Consider the following 6,956-nt stretch of genomic DNA (forward strand, 5'->3'; position numbering starts at 1 on the left):
CACTTTTCTTAGTATATCTGATGGGTCAAATTAAATACTGACACATAACAGATGACTTTGGGAAAGCTGGTGTTTTAAGTACAAGCTGTGAGTTGGGCTGAAGATAAATGCTTGTGTTCAGATTTGCTTGCTACCCCTTACCTTGGATGAGATCTCTAGAGGGAGTTCTATGGCTAAGTTTCAAAATCTATAAAATGGGTATAACTATACCCACTCTGCAAGGTTACTGAGGATGAACTACAATAAAATATGAACTAGTTCTCAGAAAACCATGAAGCACTCACAAATAATGCTATTTTCTAAGTTTGTATCAGTCTTATGGGTCATTCACATGCAAGGCAGAAATCTTAGAACCTCATGGGTGTCAAAATAATTGAATATTAAGCATGATAGCAGCAGCCACTATTACTTAGATATAGTATGATGGCAATACCTGAAGGAAGCATGGATTCCTTGCTTAAGGCAGTTATTGACTCTTGTTTCATAAATTGTTTTTAAAATATTATTGTTTATAGTACATCAGTATTATGACATGCTATACAGCAACATATTTTGTCATACACTTTTGTTTGTTTCATTAAAAATTTGACAATTTTTTAGCATTTGGAAAGCTGCACAAAGTAAATTTAAGTTGTGCGTTCCTTCTACCAGCCCCTATCCATGTCTTAAAACTATACTCTTGAGTCTGACTATAATCCCATGGGGGCTTAGTACTTCTATGATCCTTGCTATGACAGAAAGAAAATCAAGAAGACAACACAGGATGAAAAAAATGTTTCTCCCATGTACCCAGTCGACACTGCTGTGTTATTGTGATTTTTTTTCTTTTTTTAAAAGATCCTCAGACCTTATTCTTCTTATAGCTAAAAGTTTGTACACCTTTACCAACTTCTCTGTATTTCCCCAACCCCCAGCTCCTGATAAACACTTCCTGCTTTCTGTGTCTATGAGTTTGGCTTTTCATTTAAGTTCCACATGTAAGTGATGCCAAGCAGTATTTATCCTTGTCTGTCTGGCTTACTTCACTTAGCATAATGCCCGAACATTCCAGTGACATTGCTGCCAACAGCAGGATTTCCTTCTTTCTCATGGCTGAATATGATTCCATTGTATATATACATTGTTTCTCTTTTTAAGCACTCATCTATTGTGAATCATTGTGTATCACTATTTAAAGTTCACAAAGTTCCCTAATCTCACATATTATTCCAGCATTAGGGATAGGAATATTTGACCCAAACTGAGCATATACTGCCCCAGAACAGATATCTAGTAAGCCACAGCAGCAACTCTGATGGACTGAAAACTTTTGGAATCCAAACTTCACCTTTGTGGTACAGTAGGCTCCCCTCCTGTTGCATAGGCTATGGTTAACCATGCAGTTGCACAGCCATCACTGTAAGAGCCTAATACTTAGTGGAACCAAGAACCAAAATACTTCAGGACTCAAAATACAGGCTGGTGTTGGAGAAGACTTAGCCTCTCACAGAGAACTGTTGTATTTAACTCAATCCTAAATTAACCCAGGAGGCTGAACATTTGATAAGTGAGAAAGAAGTCCACCACTCTTCTAATCATCTCACCTCTGCTAGTCTATTTACAGCAGCCAACGTTACCTTGGATTACCAGGACAAGACAAATACAAAAGAGGGCTGAAGTGGAGGGGGGTGGGAGGTTGGGGTACCAGGTGGTGGGTATTATAGAGGGCACGGAATGCATGGAGCACTGGATGTGGTGAAAAAATAATGAATACTGTTATGCTGAAAATAAATTAATTAATATAAAAAAAGAGGGCTTGACATTTTAGCAACCCTTTAGATATAAGGGAATAGTGTATCAAAATTAAGAGCACATTTTATGATACCATGTACAAAATAAAATATGGCTCCAAATAACACAAAATCACTTTGTCATTATAGTTTGTTTAATCATAACAGTATCACTACCACAAGTCCATTCTCTTATATAAAATATGGCATTATACTCTGTTGCCTAATGAAACAGACCCTAGTCCCACCACACATACACACAGTTAATAATGAATCAGAACCTACTAACAGTGCTGCTTCTTTTTACACTCTCTGTCCCAGTGTGTAGAGAAAAACCTGTTCTGGACTAACTCAGGAAGACTTACTATCTTGTGCTTCTTGTTAAATTAACATAAAGAGAAAGTTACTTTAGGGAGAGATTTCTTTAAACCACAAATTACTTCTCATGCTTTAGCATTTTTAGTAGAGGCATATGGAAAATTTAAGGACCATGAAATCTCTTCCAAAATCCCTTGAAAAGAATGTCACCTCTTCTAACCCTTAGGTGGCTCCTATGTGTAGGCAGAGTAAAGAGTGGCCATCTGGCATGATTAAGAAGGGGACAGGATGGTTTTCAGAAACCACTGAATTGGTGTATGAAGTGTCACCTTCATAGGTTTAGTATTTGGGTGAAATGTTGACTTTGACTGCATGGTATCATATCATTACTTGGAATGAGCATGAGCTCTTAGGAGCCCATTAGATCTGGACAGAGACTTACACTCTGCACTGATGAGCTAGAGGAGCCTGAGGGTCCTCTTTGATAAGCTATAAGAGCTGCCTCTGACTATCTCACATGGTTTCCATGTAGATCTAATGCACTCGATCATATTCTCTTTTGTCTGGCTGGCACTCTCCCTTCTCATCTGAGAAATGCTCTTTTGTCCAGTCTGTGATTGATCTGGATGCTTCCACATTCTGTCAGAGTCCTTGGCCATGATTAACTGAGTGAGGGTGGGGTCCTGACTGGGATGTTTTGAGATGGAACTGGGAATGCTAACTAAGTTCTAGATCCATCCCACTCTGTATATAAAACTGTAAGATGGCAGCATGATGAAGTCAGCAGCCAAGCATGTAGTTATGGGAAGTCTGAGTCTTATTCATTCAAAAACATTACTGGAAACAAACAAATAAAACCTGCCAAAAATCCAAAACCAGAAACATTACTGAAAGAGTTGACCACGTCTCTATTTCCACTTGCTGATATACATGCTCCTTTCGACTGACTTCAGTTGTTAGTTCACTAACTTCAGCTAAGTAACTAACTTTTGCCAACACATCTCCACGAAGTGTGTTCTCGTCAAGGACACACTGTCCTCCTTCTTGCCAAACCAAATGGTTGTTGTTTGGTCTTTTAGTCAAGTGACATTATAGCCACATTAGACATTGTAGATTCTCTCTCTGCCTCCAGTGCTTTTTCGCGTTGTTACTTTCAGGATATCATTCTCTCCTGTTTATAGACCATGCTCTTGGTCACTTTTTCTCAGCCTCTCCCTTGTTTTTTTCCTCCATTTCTACGCTGCTTGCAAGAGTGTCAGCACTGAATCTGAATCTTAACCCCATTTCTTCTTTCTTTCCTTCTGCATACACCACTCAGATAATCTCTCCAGCCCTGGGCTTTAAATATCACTCACATGCTGATGGTTCACTAACCCAGAGACCCCAGCTCTGACCTCTCAGATTCCTCTACCCAAATGTCCACATGTCATCTCCAAGTGGATGTCTAATAGGCAGCTCAAATACCTGAGTATCACACACGATCCCCCCTCTCCAAAGGAACCCTTCCCGAATCTTCTCATTTCAGTAAATAATACTAAATTGTTCAAACCAAAAGATAGAAGCATTGTCTTTGACTCAGCTTTAAAAGCTCCCGTTCTCTTCGGTCTTCAATGACCATCTCCTAAGTTCCCCCCTCTTTTTTTTTTTAAGATTTTATTTTTTATTTAAGAGGGAGAGAGAGAGAGAGTGAGAGAGAGCATAAGAGGGGAGAAGGTCAGAGGGGGAAGCATACTCCCCGTGGAGCTGGGAGCCTGATGCGGGACTTCATCCTGGGACTCCGGGATCGTGACCTGAGCTGGAGGCAGTTGCTTAACCAACTGAGCTACCCGGGCACCCCTAAGTCCCTTCTAAATATGGTCCCACACAAGACCCATGGGCCACAACTTCCACTTATCTCTGAGGGCAAAATTCAGTGAAAGGAAGCCCTCTTGCAGACTTGAGCTGAACTCAGAAACGATTTCTTTACTACCTCATTCTAAAGGTGCAATCAGGGGCACACTGGACTTGTTATGAGGTGTCTCTTAAGGGGGCCCCTAGTCACAAATAAGTCTGAAGTAGTTACAAATGAAAACTCTGAACTAGCCTTCCAGAAAGAATAATTGCTATTTCTGGAGCTCTGGGCTGTGTGTTCTTTGGGACTGTCCTCATAATTAGTTGTTCTCCACTGTGAAAAGAAAAGCAGAAACTGAGCCATCTCTCATATACTAAACAAACCTTTACTAGTATCTCATTTTATAGGTGTGGATCAAGGTCTGAGTTACAAACAAGAATAAAAGAGGTTCCTGTCTTTCACTCTCTGATATTGGGAGAGTATGGCTAGTGGTTTCATTGTACCTTGTTGTGTCTTGAGGCCCTAACTAACATAGAGACTAAAACAGTTTCATATCCATACCTAAAATATGAACGGACTCCCTCAGAAAAGCGGTTGAGACATGTGGTGAGTCCACTCTGAATGTCGCTGTCACAGACTGAATCGTGTCTCTCAAAATTCATATGCTGAAGTCCTAACAACCAATGCCTAAGAATGTCAGTGCATTTGGAGATAGGGTCTTTAAAGGAGTAATTTAGTAAATCGAGGTCAATAGGGTGGGCGCTAATAGGACTGGTGTCCTTGTAAGAGGTGATTATGACACAGAAGGAAGACCATGTGAAGACAAAGGGAGAAGTGGGGCATCTACATGCCAAAGAGAAAGGCCTCAGAAGAAACTAAAACTGCTGATACCTTGACCTTGAATATGCAGCTTCCAGAAATATGGGAAAATAAATTCCTGTTATTTAAGCCATGCCATCTATGGTACTTTGTTTTGGCAACCCTAGAAAACTCGTATAGCCACTGTGGAAGATGTCATATGCTCTGGAATTCTATGGACCACTGTACTACAGGGGAGTAGCCCCCCATCAGTCATATTCCTCGAAGACCTGGCAGAATAGAGGAAGCCTAGAAGGAAGACAGGGGAGTCTACCACTAAGGAAATGCCCTGCCTCCTGCATAATCCTCTTCCTCACACCGGAACCCTGGAAAGAATTCGAGGCAGGGACCCAGAGGACTGGGTTTGAGGCTGACAATTGGTAGCCCATAGTCAATGTCAGGGACCTTAATGTGTCTAAGCTTCAGTCACCCCATTGGTAAAATGGAATTAACCATTTGGGCTTCGCAGAATAACTCAAAGGGATGATGGACGGCAAATTACTTTGCTAACTCTGGCATGCTCTACACATGTGAGAGGTTATTCTTATTCTTTTTACTCCTGTTTTCATTTAACAAAATCTAACCAGTGGCCCAGGACAAAGCGCATTCAGCTGCACTGACGAATGCCACCTGCCTCTGTGATTGCCTTCTTCATTTGTTTCCATTTCAAACACCCTGTGAGCAGAGTAATTGAGTTTGAATTGCTTGGGGGATCCTCCCCCCTCATGGCTCCATGCAAGTAGAAACTTACTGTTGCTAATGATTTATTATTTCACCTCCTAAGTGTATTTGGTGCTTGTGCCCAACACAGTAGCTGCATAAGGGGAGCACACACGTGCCGTCACTTCCAATATGGACATGAATAAATCCAGGCTGACCCTTCTGCCTTGATCATTTATGGAAGCAGCTCTTTCATCCTCTAAAACAGAAATGTTCTTATCTCACAGCCTCTCTCATGGGACCTGTGTTTAAATTAACTCACTGTCCTCAAGTGCCCTGGCTTCCACTCAACCCCCAAGGTTTTCTCTGTTCTAGGAGGGGAGAAGGACTGTAAATTTACAAGTGCAGAGGTATCCCTATGAATTGGAGTCCATGTGTAAATAAAAATAGCTCACATTTTAGATTACTCATTATATGCTAAGCATTTTACAAGTGTAGCCTTTTTAAGACTCACACAACCGTATGAGGTAAGAGTTATTATTGTCTTTTTGTACAGGTACAGTGGTTTTTAAACCATGACTGTGAATTTTAAAATCAACTTCCATGCTGAGGTGGGTTCTGTATTTCCTCCCCTTAAATATGGGTAAGCTGTGACTGTTGGCCAATAAACAACTGAAAAGGTGCTCTCTGGCTTCAGAAGCTTGGTTGTCAAGACCACGCAGTTTCCACCTTGATTGTTGCAAATCTCACCCTTGGAATCCGTAATCACCATATGAGATATCTGACCATTCTGAAGCCAATATGTTGGAGCGTCCATGCCTTCCCTTTGGCCTTGAGTTCCATATGAACCCAACCTCCCAACCATCCTGCAAAGGTGACAAACATGAGAAAACTTGTTTTGAGTCCTCCAGAACCCTCCAGAACAGCCCATCTGCCGGTGGATTATCATCAAGTGACCTACACTGACAGAAGAAGAGAACAGAAGAGTCACTCAGCTAATAACCTACTCAAATTTGTGAACCACAAAACTATACAAGATATTAAAATAGATGTTGATTGAAGACATTCAGTCTTGGGATAGTTTGCATACAGCACTAAAGAACCCAAATACTAGTTGAAGAAGCTGAGGCAAATGAAAGTGAAGATGTTGTGGATCTGGGACTAGACTCCAAGACTCTAGAGTCTGACTTCTTAATTATACTGCCTTTTCCTCAAAAATCCATAATGATATAATAAGATGAGGAGAAGAAGTAGGATTCTGCTCAATAAAAGAAGTGTCTTCTAACAGAGCTGCCAATAGTAAAATCAGGTCAGTTTCGGCATTTAGAGAAAAAGCTTTTTCATTTGCCATCAAATAAGTGACTTCAAGTCTTTCTCCAACCTCTTATCAGATGTGTGACCCTAAGCCCGGAACTCAACTCTAAACCTTCACCTTCTTGCTTGTAAAATGGAAAGATAATAACTGTGAGGTTCAAATGAGATCAGATCTAACAGAGTACACACTCTGCACATATTGCATG

This window comes from Mustela lutreola, chromosome 3, assembly GCF_030435805.1.
Source record: "Mustela lutreola isolate mMusLut2 chromosome 3, mMusLut2.pri, whole genome shotgun sequence".
NCBI classification, from domain to species: domain Eukaryota; kingdom Metazoa; phylum Chordata; class Mammalia; order Carnivora; family Mustelidae; genus Mustela; species Mustela lutreola.